Source organism: Mytilus californianus, unplaced genomic scaffold (assembly GCF_021869535.1).
Source record: "Mytilus californianus isolate M0D057914Y unplaced genomic scaffold, xbMytCali1.0.p SCAF_6, whole genome shotgun sequence".
Taxonomy (NCBI): domain Eukaryota; kingdom Metazoa; phylum Mollusca; class Bivalvia; order Mytilida; family Mytilidae; genus Mytilus; species Mytilus californianus.
Window position 1 is genome coordinate 116,762,519 of NW_026262712.1, and position 14,708 is coordinate 116,777,226.

Consider the following 14,708-nt stretch of genomic DNA (forward strand, 5'->3'; position numbering starts at 1 on the left):
TACACAACCGTTCTAGAGTTATGCATGTTTACAAATAGACAAATTGCTGAATTTTTCGTTTCTGTTCTCTACTTAAGTTAGCCTCAACTAAATGTTATGAGACTTACACACAATGCTTTTTACCACAAAACTCAGATCAAGTTCAAATTTGGGTAGCGTCACTTTTACCGTTCTCCAGTTATGTTCCTTTATAACTATATGATATGCAAGCGGAGGCATCATCTGTGTCCACATGTGGACACAATCCACATTTATTTATGAATAAAATCCCATATTTCGGAAACGTAAAATCTAAAATTGATAAAAATCAAATGGGAGCTTACAACAATAGATATAAACAATTTACCAACGTTTTATGAAAACTGCTCAAAGCATTTTTGAGTTATTGTCAGAAAACTGGAAAATCCTCCTTTTTGTAATGAATAAAAACCCATAACTCGAAAACGTAAAATCTACAATTTATAAAAATCAAAAGGGATCGCATGTCAATATATATAAACAATATTTTAAAGCTTCTTACAAATTCGTAAAAGTGTTTTTGAGTTATTGTCCGAAAACTGGAAAATCCCCCTTTTTGTAAGGAATAAAACCCCAAAACTCGGAAACGTATAATCCAAAATTTATAAAAACAAAACGGAGCTCACGTCAATAGATATAAACAATTCAACAAAGTTTCATTCAAATTGGTGAAAGCGTTTTTTAGTTAATGTCCGACATTTTGACGACGGACAGACGGACGGACAGACAGACGGACGGACAGATAGACGGACGGACGGACAACGGTATACCATAATACGTCCCGTAAACGGGCGTATAAAAACTCAAGAAAATTAACAAAAAAAAATTTAGTTTCAATTGTCAATCGTGACGACTAACACCGACATGTACAAACAATTTGAATTATATAATCTTCAGTACGTTAATTACTTCGACTAGTGAAAATTTTCACACTTATTGTCTCTTGAATAATTACAAAAATGTAAATAAGTAGAGTCCGGAATCGAGAATTTGGGATCCATATAGTTTTCACTTTGTACGTCTGCTCGTCCTCCCGATTAAAAATTGTAAACGTAAAATGAAAATCAGAATAATGGGATGGAGGCCAGTGATATTTTGAAAAAATGGTGTGCATAACATGTAGGTGTGAATTAAATTTTGTTAAAATTGGCTTTTAGTTTTAAGAAACATTTTTTTTTTGCTAGGATTTCAATGAAAACATATTCGTTGGTATAACGTTCATCTCTTCAAACGTTTATTGATAATTGATAAGAATACCAAACATTTTGCAGATCTCCACCCCTAACCCATATATATTTTGAACTACCTTGACCTTTAAGGTAGATTCATGGTATACAGCCATCTTGGATTGTACAATCGCAGTACACAATCGGTCTAGTTATTAGCCCAAATCTGCAAATTAGGAGATAGATATTCAATTTATTGGTTAGACTGTTTATTTATTTAAAGAAAACTTGGTGATTTATTGTATTTTACAAAATATTCAAACAAATATCAAATTTTGTAATTTTAGAATCAATATTGTTGTTATTGGTTTTGGTAGGCGGCTTACTTATGTAGTAATTGCGCCTTAAATTCATATAACATAAATATTATGTATATATACTTTCATTCCTTAATTTATTTTTAGTGTTACGTTTTGGCGAGTAATTATATGAAACTTTGACAATATGGTTGACTGTGCTACAATAAAGTATTTATATGTAGAGAAAAAAAAACACATAACAGAAGGTACATGTAATAGGAAAATGAGAGAGAAAAAAAAAAAGCAAATGATACTTCCTAATGAAATGTACATTATTAATTGATAGGTATCATAAAATTGTTTAGAAATTCCATCTAGTTGTTCACCTTTGTGTCGTCGTCTGTGATATACTTATAAAAAAGTATATTTAGAAACATAAAACAAGACATGTGCTAGCTAAATGCTACCAATGTAAGGACGTCTCCCACGATTGATGTAGCAAATAAATAATCCTTAGGTAAGGATTGATTGTAGTTTTTCCTTTTCCATAACGGCAAGTTGTGTTAATTTTTCCAAATAAATTTCCAAAGACATACTGGTATTTAGTGAGGTGGTTTTAAAAAAAGCATACGACTTAGATGTACCATAAGCATGGAAAAACAATTCAGCAGTCAGTTTCACAAAAAAACTTACAAATAATATTGATAGTAATTAAGTCATGTACAATACAGTATACTTACGATTACTTGTAATTTTTTTTTTGTAAAACCGACTCAAGTATACTTATAATCAATCTTAGTCGTAAGTATTAAGTATTATTCATCTTTTGGATAATTTGTTGGTTTATTTTATGAATATACAGTGGCGGATCCAGAACTTTTCATAAGGGAGGGCCGGCTCCAGTCATGCTTCAGTGATCCCTATGTCTGCTCGCCCATATAATCTGTTTGTAGATATAGGAAGATGTGGTATGAGTGCCAATGAGACAACTCTCCTTCCAAGTCACAATTTATAAAAGTAAACCATTATAGGTCAAGTGACGGTCTTCAACACAGAGCCTAGTTTTTATCAAAAATGAAATATATTGATATTAATAGTATATGGGTTAAATAATTTATTCATACATTTTTAATTGACTGACCTAGAATTATCATGATTATTGAGGAATTTAAACCATTCCTATTTTCAAAAAGGGACAAAAATAAAATTTATATATAATAACAGGGTGATACAAATGAGAAAAACTCAAGAAATTGTTTTCAATTAAGATAAATACATGCAGTTAATAATGGTTTTCAGTTGTTTTTTTAAGCAGAGGCAGATTTAGTTTAAGGTTGGAAAAAAATGTTTGTACCAACAAAAATAAATACACGAAGTTAATCCAGAATTATGTGTTTATCATTTTTTTTTTATGTTTAGGTTGCCAGCAAGATGAAAAGAACAATGCAGTTAAAATGTGGATAAGCTGCGGTACAAGGTCTTACTTTTGCAGATTTTCATATTTTGCATGAATGAACTTGAAGTTTATATCATGGAAGGCAGAGAAAGAAAAGAAACACTTCAATTTTCCTGCTTCTGAAGGATAAATGTAAAACATCTTGTTCGGTAAGTTTTATGCTCTGTTTTGATAGTGTTTGTGCGTCCATCTGTCTTTCTCTAAATTGTATTCACTTAAAGTTTTTGGTTACAGTTCACCATGAACTTCACTTAGTAACTTGTGGTTTTACATGTATATACTCAAAATTTAGTACTTTAAAATGTTCATGTATTTTTGTCGAGCCTGCAACTTTTGTCGCAGAAAGCTGGACATAGGGATAGTGATCCGGTGGCAGCTATGGCGGTGGCGTAAGCTAACTTCCTAAAAGCTTTATATTTCAGAAGGTGGAAGACCTGGATGCTTCATACTTTGTATATAGATGCCTCATGATACGAATTCTGTCTGAAACATGTCCATTGTCCTTGACCTCATTTTCATGGTTCAGTGACTACTTGAAAAAAAAGTTCAGATTTTTTGTAATGTTAATTTCTCTCATATTATGAGTAATAGGATAACTATATTTGGTATGTGCGTACCTTTCAAGGTCCTCATGCTCGTCAGAGAATTTTCACTTGACCTAGACATCATTTCATGGATCAGTGAACAAGAACTTAGTCTTAGATGCATGATTTTTTTTTAGTTGTTAGTGGTTTTGTACTAGCTGTCAGTAACTGCGAGTACTCTCAGATCTGTACTTAGTGTCTTTTTATTGTTTGGATGTACAAGTACCCGGCCACGTCCACTTGTATTTGTAGTATTTGTATTTTTATCCATCTGATGAGTTAAGCCTCTTTCAACTGATTTTTATAGTTCGTTCTTATGTTGTACTGTTACACCACTGTCCCAGGTTAGGGGGAGGGTTGGGATCCCACTAACATGTTTAACCCCGCCACATTCTGTATGTATGTGCCTGTCCCAAGTCAGGAGCCTGTAATTCAGTGGTTGTCGTTTTGTTTATGTGTTACATATTTGTTTTTCGTTCATTTTTTGTACATAAATTAGGCCGTTAGTTTTTCGTTTGAATTGTTTTACATTGTCATTTTGGGGCCTTTTATAGCGGACTGTGCGGAATGGGCTTTGCTCATTGTTGAAGGCCGTACGGTGACCTATAGTTGTTAATTTCTGTGTCATTTGGTCACTTGTGGAGAGTTGTTGTCTCATTGGCAATCATACCACATCTTCTTTTTTATATTTAAGGTTAAGTTTTGGTGGTCAAGTCCATATCTCAGATATTATAAGCAATAGGTCTAGTATATTCGGTGTATGGAAGGACTGTAAGGTGTACATGACCAACTGGCAGGTGTCATCTGACCTTGACCTCATTTTCATAGTTCAGTGGTTATAGTTAAGTTTTTGTGTTTTGGTCTGTTTTCTTATACTGTATGCAATAGGTCTACTATATTTGGTGTATGGAATGATTGTAAGGTGTACATTCTAGCTGGCAGGTGTCATCTGACCTTGACCTCATTTTCATGGTTCAGTAGTCAAAGTTAAATTTTTGAGTTTTGGTTTCTTTTTCTAATACTAAATGCAATAGGTCAACTATATTTGGTGTATGGAAACATTTTATGATGTACATGTCAGTCTCACAGGTTTTATTTGACCTTGACCTCATTTTCACGGTTCATTCCTCAGTGTTAAGTTTTTGTGTTTTGGTCTGTTTTCTTAATCTATAAGCAATAGGTCAACTATATGTGTTGTATGGAAGGATTGTAAGCTGTACATGTCTGCCTGGCATGGTTCATCTGACCTTCACCTCATTTCCATGGTTCATTGGTCAATTTGTTTAGTTTTCTTGGTTAAGTCTGCTTCTAAGACAATGTTAGAAACTATAAGCAATAGGTCAACTGTATTTAGTATATTGAATAATTGTAAGGTGTACATATATTTCTTGCCAGGTTTATATGACCTTGTATTCATTTTCTTGGATCATGTTGAGTTTATGTGATAGTTGTAGTAAAGCTTTATATTTAGGACTATCAACATGATATCAATGATTAGTAAAGAAGGCGCAACATTTCAGCGTGTGCACTCTTGTTTATACATTATACACCACATTTACTGTTTTTACCCTGATTTTATGGATCACTGAACATAGAAATGTCATATAGTGAAATTATAGTACATTCTTAGGTTAAGGTACATAGCTTACCATGAAGTTGAATTTCATACACATGTTCATTATGTGTTGAGTTTTTAAATTCAGTGCCAAACTAAGATTTTGAGCCTGATTACATGATTGACTAGACATTGACACATGCTAGTGTTTGCCAGGCATGGTGTCCTGTACTAGGAATTTGTCCTGTACTATAAAGAACTTTAATAGTACTCGCTGAGTATGGAGTTTTTGTGAAAGTTTAATATTAGTGAGATTTTTGTATGACATCCTGTCAACTGCTTGTTGATCATGTTTATACATGTCTTAAATTTAATATCTGACACATTTGTGTTTTGTGAACTTGGAAATAAGTTATTTGATAGAATAATAATGTTTTGAGATTATCAAAATAAAAAATATCCCATTTTTACTATTAATGATTAAGTTTTAAAAAAAGAAGATTTAGGATATATGTATAATCATATATAAAAAGACAGCAACCGAACAACACAAAAAATAAGATAAAAAAACCAATATAATTTTTTGTATCAATGTTATAATTTCCAACATGTCCAAAGAGTTCAATGTATTTTCTAATTGAAATAAAACACAAGTGGAACTCTTTCAAAACGTCAGAAGCTTAAAGAAGTGCTGTTTCTATTGTTGGCTTTCTGTATAATATATTGCAAATTCTTGTGAAAAATGGAATTTTATTGTAATTGCCTAAAGTTTTAACATTGATATATATATATATAACTGGGGAAAATACCCAAATGTTATAAAGAAGAATACATAAGTTGATTGTTATATGATATTAGAATAGGAAGATGTGGTATGTTGCTAATTTGACAACTCTCCATCAGAGACCAAAGGATGTAGGAGGTTAGCAACTGATGACACTGGACAACCTTCAACCATCAGTAAAATCCATACTGCATAGCTATTTTTATTGAAAATCATATGTTATTGCTACATGTATGCAAACAATTTTTTATTATCCATAACTTTGGATTTTATTGGTTCTTTTTCAGAAGGATTGAAATTCATCACTTAGAATTAAAGGAGGAAACACAGAAACAAGACCAGAATAAATTCAAAGACAAAAGTCAGATTAGTTATTATTTTCATCACTCAGTCAATGAATTGAAGTTCTATTAAATATCTAAAGATATTAAAACCACAATAATGACTATGTTCTGTGCTGAATTGCCAAAAAGTGGACCATAACTAAACATATATTGATACTTACATTATCTGCTTTGTTGTTTAAAAGTTTAGTTTTGAACAGTTATAGAACAATAAAATTGCATTAACATTTCCAAGGAAAAAAAGATATTCAACTAAAAAAGATTCATCTTAAAACAATTTACTACCAAACAGAATTCATTGTAACATACACATTTATTTACTGTATATTTAAGTCTCCCAAACGAAGTTTAGGAAGACTTATTGTTTTTGCTCAGTTCTTATTATTATTATTATTATTATTATTATTATTATTATTATTATTATTATTCCTCTTCCTCTTCCGCTGCTTTTAAATTTGAACTTGTCCGCACCCGTTCTCCAAAACCGATGGTCAGATTAACTTAGGGTTTCACAATATGTTAGACTAACATGTCTAGTGGTGCAATCAGGGTTTTGTTTGTGCAATAGGGTTTATAAAGAGGTACTTTAAGGGGCGAAAAGAAAGGAGGGTTTTACTATAGAACCCTATGGGATTTTATTTTTTTAAATTTTCAAATGATTATAAATTTAAAAACCGTTTGTGATAGACACAATCTTTTTAATTGAAAATGTTCTAAATGATAAAGCACATTAAATGAAATACAGGGTTAGTCCCCAGGGGTCACCCCACCCCCTGCCATTTAAGAAAGATCTAATACCTTGTAAGTGGTCAAGATCCCCACCCCTAAACCATATATATTCTGGTTTGTCATGCTAAGATGGTTTGAATGATATACAGGGTTAGTCCCCAGGGATCATCCCCACCCCCTGCCATTTGAGAAAGTTCTAATATCTTGTAAATGGTTGAGATCCCCACCCCTAAACCATATATATTCCTGTTCGTCATGTCTCGAATATTTGAATGACGTATAGGATCAGTCCCCAGGGGTTCCCCCCCACCCCCAATGTTCTAATATGTTGTAAGTGGTCAAGATCCCCACCCCTAAATCATATATATTCTGGTTTATCATGCAAAGATGGTTTGAATGATATACAGGGTTAGTCCCCAGGGGTCATCCCCCAACCCCTGCCATTTGAGAAAGTCCCAATATCTTGTAAATGGTCGAGGTCCCCACCCCTAAACCATATATATTCCTGTTCGTCATGTCTCCCACATTTGAATGACGTATAGGATCAGTCCCCAGGGGTTCCCCCCCACCCCCAATGTTCTACTATCTTGTAAATGGTCGAGATCCCCACCATATATATTCCTGTTCGTCATGTCTCGAACATTTGAATGACGTATAGAGTCAGTCCCCAGGGGTTCCCCCTACCCACAATGTTCTAATATCTTGTAAATGGTCGAGATCCCCACCCCTAAACCATATATATTCTTGTTCGTCATGTCTCGAACATTTGAATGACGTATACGGTCAGTCCCCAGGGGTCCCCCTCCCACCCCCAATGTTCTAGTATCTTGAAAGTGATCGAGATCCCCACCCCTAAACCATATATATATTCTGGTTTGCCATGCCAAGATGATTTGAATGATATACAGGGTTAGTCCCCAGGCATCACTTATGCATATTTCTTTACCAACCAATTTTCACTGGTCTTTGCCCAATGTCAGACGACCCTGGGAATTACGAATTATGGGAGCTTCGTTTGGGAGACTTCGTAACAGCATCCTGTTACAATCATTTCTTGATATAATTTGAATCCCATAGGATTTTATTTTGTCCAATGGGATATTAAAAATCCCATGGGATAATTATAGTCCCATGGGTTTTTTTTGTCCCATGGGACAACAAATATCCCATGGGACTACAATTATCCCATGGGACCCAAACAAATCCTATGGGATTTAACCAAAATCCCATGGGATAATGGTCAATCCCATGGGATTTGCCCTATCCCATGGGATATTGAAAATCCCATGTTTTTCTAAATCAAATTACAAAATATATATAATAATAACAGCACAAAAGCAATGAATTTATTGAATCTCATGTAATTCCGCACATTTTGGTTAAATACACGACACTGTAGGTCTAAGGAGAGGCGTCGGCGAATTTGCAAATGAGTGTTTTGCAAATTAAAAATGTCCAGTGTTTTAAGTTTGCCTCAACCAAATGTTATGAAACTTATACACAATGCTTATTACCACAAAACTCAGATCAAGTACAAATTTGGGTAGTGTCACTTTTACCTTTCTTTATTTATGGGGCATCATCTGTGTCCCATGGACACATTCCCCATTTATTTATTTCATATTCCGATGTAACTCGAATCAAAGTACAAATGTGCCAAAATTCTAGAAATCGGGAGATATGCCATTTGGTATATTGTTACCTTAAGTGGAAATAAGAAAAAAAAATCAAAAAAACTCTAAATGGCCGGGGGGAAAAAAGGTCCATGCTCCAAACGCATATGGTTTCATTACGGATGAAATATTGTCGACAGGATAAAGGCGCTTATAATTGATGCTAGCGAAGGCAAGACAACAAATATACCAAGCTCAGATAATATGTCAAAGATAAAGGATTCCAGTTAATAACTTGTGCCGTTTTTGATTTGGAGACCGAGCTGTGTGTACTTGTGAAGGAAGATATATTTTTTTAATTATATATATAAATACCTATATGGTTTAAATACTTATGTTGTCCAGCCCGTTAATAACCAAACGAGTAAATACTCATAATGGTCCGACCATACATGTTTGGTACATGTATGGTCGGACCATGTAAGTATATCCAAATGGTCATGACCATACGAGTACAAATGTACAAATGTATGGTCCAAATACTCATATGATCTGGAACAGATACATATTGTTACCGGGACTTTCTCGTCCTTAATTAGACCAATTGCTCAGGTTTACTTATTAATTAATTTTATACCGATATGACATATCCGTGTATATGTTTTATATTAAAGGAGATAACACAGGCTATATTACTTAAATTACACACCTAAATTTGTTCATATCGGTATAGTAATTGTTAAATTAAATAAAAATTCAAAATAGTAAGTCCTATGTGGATACGATACAGAAAATTAAAACTACTCACTAATAAATGTATTATCAATATGTAATTGTTAAATGCCATATAATTACAAAACAACCGATTGAATACGAGATAATATGTATACACACTATCTGATGTAGGCATAGGTTTTGATTAATTACAGAAATGTCTTTTCAGAATGAGACAAAAGACAAATGAGTGTGCTTTTACCGTAATAACATACACATTTTTGTTTCGTTTTTAGAGAAATCAAAAGGGAGAGATCAGCTGGTTCATCTTCTTGTTAGGCATGGTTCAAAGCTGAATGTTTTATCTACAAGTGGCGAGAAGGCGATAGACATATTACTAAAGAAGATACTTACAGAAAATGGTACAATTGAGGACGATGAAAGTCATGGATGTTCACGACTAGAATATGATATGAAGTTATTCAACTATCTTGTTAGAGCCGGATGTTATCTCCTTCCTTCCATAATGTCCAAAACACAGATACCACATGCTCAAGGAAGGTACGCGGTATTTAATTTTGTTTCTTAGGTTTTAATTTGTTTTGTTGTTTTTTTTAATTTCTTGTGCCATTTAATGTTTGTTTCGTTTTTTTTTTTATTTCGTTTTTATTTTTGATTATCTTTAAAAAGCAGTACTTGAATGACAGACTCGTGAGAGATTCAGGTGAGTTGAGTAGAGTATAGAAGACTAGAGTAAAGTAGAACAGAGCAGAGTACAGTAAAGTAGATTAGATGTATAGATTAGATTAGATGAGATATGACTTGATTAAGAACATTTTACAAAAATTATTATATCTTATTTTGAGAGCCAAGACTGATACCTACCGATCGATACTTCTAACTCTCATCAATATTGGACTATTCAAAACAGCAGAATATCTTATTCAAAGTGGATGGGACATCGAACAGGAAGTTTGGTTCGACAATTTCGATGTATCATCACTGGAATTATCAGATGTTGAGATCAAGTATAATAAAAGAAAGCAAAGACACGTGGAAATAAGGAAATCTGAATTTAAAGCATTCCTCGATGGTTTGGATAAAGGTCCGAAGCCTTTATCAATCATATGCAGAAAAAGTATAAGGCAGCAACTCTTGGTAGCAGCAGAGGATTCCGAGATTGAATCAAGAGTAAATTTGCGTCCGATTCCAGCAAAAATGAAATGTTTCCTTGGTCTGATGAATTTTGCGCAAGACAAAGAAGTAATTCAATTGGAATTAAATAGAAGGTAATGAATTTATAAGTCTTTGAAGGTTTGAAAAGGCAACTTTGAATCTTTTGAGTTCGAAAATATAAAATCAATGTGTTAATTAACAACCTTCATATATTCACATGTCTGTCTAATGTTGATATTCATATTCTTTAATGATGTTTCTCGTATTTGTGCTAAGGGTGCAAACTTCTTTTGTTTCATGTAGAACTGCAAAATTAGCCAAAAAAACTAATTTCATTCACTTACCGTTTAATATAGATATGAGATAAAGCTTACCGACGGAAAGTGCTAAAAGATATCTTATTCTTAGATGTACTTTTTTCCTCCAAATCATTTTTTTACAATACAAATACAGGTGATCGGATGAACTGAAACGATATACTAAAACATGCTTATATCGTCTCAAGGTATCCTAATTATATCATGTGTATATTGCAAACAAACTGTAATAACAAAGTTATTGTTTACGTAAAAGTCCTCTTTACAGTCGACAAGCAATGTTGATTATTTTACAACATCTCTACTTAAAAAGCAGTCTGATAGACAAAAACAAGTTAATCTTTTTCTGTGTGTTCCAATGTGGGAATGAGTAAACATTTGCACTACTCCTGACAGGTTTGTGTTGGAAGAACTGGTACTAAATGACAACAAATATTTTGTGTAACACAGGAAGTTTTTTTCTTTATAAAATGGTACATAAATTTTTAGTTAAATCACGGTTTGCACAAACATTTATATAAGGAATCATTTTTTACAAAATATTTTCCATTTTAGAATGAATGAGGCGTTCAAAAATATTTTGAATGTTTCAAATGGGTAATAAGTGAAAAGCCAACTGTTTTTTTTTCTATTACAAAATTTGTTTTCATATTTGTTTTTGAACAGTCCGTGATGTCATTTATATTTGTAATTGAGGTTGCTTTCTTATTTTACACTTTTTAAATGGTCACACGAGTCGCCATGTTGAAAGAAATCAATTCAAAGACATTTTATATTTCTGAATTGCCAAGCTAAAATATAGACATTTTTCTTACATGTAATAGGCCATATATATATTTACTGTATAAATATGATAAGCAATGATATACTTTAATAATATTTATTGTTATATAATGAACATATCTGTTAAAGATTTACAAGTCTTGAATTGTTATTTGTTTTTCAGTGTGAGGCAACATACGTCCGTAAGCAGTGATTTGGTTCAGGCATTTCTGCTTTCACGAATTCAATCCAGACAGGGACACAGTTTATTTAGATACTATGATTCGGATGACGATGACGATGATTATTTGATTTTTGACGATTATTATGATAATTGGTGATACTATATTCAACAGTTGACTTAAAAAAAATACACTTTTATATTTGATGAATTACACATTAAAATAGTACGTTTAGAAGAAATTTTTTGTTTTCGATTCCGTATGTTTGCTTAGATCTATTAATTTCATGTGATTGGAGGTTCCATAAAGGGTACCTTTCTTACATACATTTTTTGTATATGTAGAATGTAAAGTAAATAATATATTCATGGCGACAGTTACACCATCAGAACATAGCACATAATGTCGTCGATCTGTTGTAAAAGGTATTGACATATTCGTTTAAATGAAACTACATTCATGTGCATGGAATATGTAAGCACATGTTTTCGATTGTTGCAAATCAAATATTGACATATAACACGATGACAAGAAAATTATTCTCAAACATCATGTGCATATTTAGTATGGGACTATTTTTATCCAGTTGATGTATGAAAATTTTGTTTAATGTTATATTGTTTAGTATAATTTTCATAACAAGTCAATAAGTTTTTTATATTCCATTTCTTAGCAGTTTTGTCATAGATTTTGCCAAATTGTTCATTTCACAAGGTTATCTCTTTCTTTTTGGTGTCACCAAAGTACCAGCCCGACTGGTCAAGACAATTTCAGCTGATTTATAAAATGTTGCTTCAGTGGTTTACTGGTACAAGACGTATTTCCCGGAATTTCAACAGCGAACACACATGTTATCTAGTAAAAATTCGAGAGCAGTTATCGTAACATAGTAGGTTCAATTGACACACTTCGTTTGTTTGTTGTTACTACAAAATGTGATTTTTTTTTCAATACGATTATGGTGCAAAGTGGTACATAGAGTAGAAAAATCTAAACTTTTAAAAGATTCTAAATCACCAATATAAGCATGAAATTTACAATAGTATACTTGTAGCTAGAGATCTAAGACCCCAAAACGTGTCACTAATAATGAGATACAAACACAGGTTATTCTAATCTGCAAAACAGTGGAAATATTCTCTATTTTTTTAATAGCATACCTTTTATTATTCAAATAAAACATTCAGCAAGGGTAAACAGTGATTCCAGGATCATAAGCATTCATTTCAAACCAATATTACCAGAATTGTTTTCTTATTTTGAAAGTTTTGTTTTGTTTGAAATGTGTGCTACATTTCTATATGTTAGTCCTCACCGAGACAAATTAGCGGTTGCATACCTTTAAAGGATACCAATTTAACACTTTACATCTTTGAAAGTCATTTATATCGGTACAAAAATTGACTTAATTTTCATGCCCCGTTTATGGGCATTATGTTTTCTGGTCTGTGCGTCCGTTCGTCCGTCCGTCCGTTCGTTCGTTCGTCCGTCCGTTCGTTCGTCCGTCTGTCCACCTTCAGGTTAAAGTTTTTGGTCGAGGTAGTTTTTTGATGAAGTTGAAGTCCAATCAACTTGAAACTTTGTACACATGTTCCCTATGATATGATCTTTCAATTTTAATGCCAAATTAGTTTTGACCCCGTTTTCACGGTCCACTGAAGGGGATAGAAAATTTTAATAGGCCAAATAAAGTACGAAGTTGAAGAGCATTGAGGACCAAAATGTCCTAAAAGTTTTGCCAAATACAGCTAAGGTAATCTATTCCTTAGGTAGAAATGCCTTGACATTTCAAAAATTCGAAGTTTTGTAAACAGTTAATTTATAATTTTGACTATATCAATGATAATTCATGTCAACACACAAGTGCTGACTACTGGTAGGGTGATACCCTCGGGGAATAAATACTCCACCAGCAGTGGCATCGACCAAGTGGTTGTACACGAACTCATATTAGAATATGACGACGGATATGGTCCGATTTAAATAATTACCACAAGTAATCGAGTCCTTTTTTTTCCCAAATAGTAAACTTATCATCGCGTTTGTACTTAAATGAACAACACGCTGGATGATACATGTAGAGCAAATTTGCCAACACTTCCGGAGCACCTGACGTCACCCTATAATGTGGGATTTTCTGTTTTCCGTGCTATTGTTTGTGCACTGCTCTTTGTTCCTGATGGTTTTCAACTAAATATATTATATAAAAAAGAAGATGGGTGTAATTGCCAATGAGACAAGAGACCATATGACACAGAGATTAATAACTATAGGTCACCGTACGGCATTTAACAATGAGCAAAGCAAATGTTGTATAGTCAGCTATAAAAGGCCCAGAAATGACAAATGTAAAACAAATCAAACGAGAAAACTAACGCCATAATATATGTACAAAATATTGAGCGAAAAACAAATATGTAACACAGCAACAAACGACTACCCATGAATTACAGTCTTCTGACTTGGAACAGGCACATACATACAGAATGTAGCGGGGTTTAACATATTAGTGGGATCCTAACCCTCCCCTAACCTGGGACAGTGGTGTAACAGAACAACATAAGAAATCAATTGAAAAAGGTATGATTTTTTTTTAACGTGACATTTTATAGATATCTTCATTTTCTATAAATTCACTGTTTATAAAATGTTTAATTATCCGAAATATGCATGGATTGAATTAACTGTTTATGATACAGCTTTTAAATAATTTTGGTTTTTAATGCTCCACTTACCCGTATTTTATTCGGCCTTCAAACTGTTTTGATTCAAGCGCCACTGATGAGTCTAACGAAGACGAAGCCCGCGTCTGATGTATCGAACCATATGCATGTGATCTTTAGTGAGGTTTTAGAATCACTTGATCGATAGTCGTTTCTTCCACAACCAGGAAGTCTGCACTAACTTGAACCAGATGTGATTCGAGCGCCACTGATAATTCTAGTTTATCAAATTATAAGCCTGGTATTTTTACTGAGTTTGTATAGGCAGAACGAAAGTTGCATATGA

The 14,708-nt window shown here is 33.1% G+C and overlaps 1 long non-coding RNA gene across 1 annotated transcript; it reads left to right on the forward strand.

The window, feature by feature from the left end:
* Positions 1-8,238: 8,238 nt before the first annotated feature.
* On the forward strand, positions 8,239-12,279 carry LOC127705976 (uncharacterized). The gene is made up of 3 exons (XR_007984133.1): positions 8,239-9,823; positions 10,129-10,551; positions 11,702-12,279. It is a non-coding gene; the product is annotated as an uncharacterized LOC127705976 (long non-coding RNA).
* Positions 12,280-14,708: the final 2,429 nt, after the last annotated feature.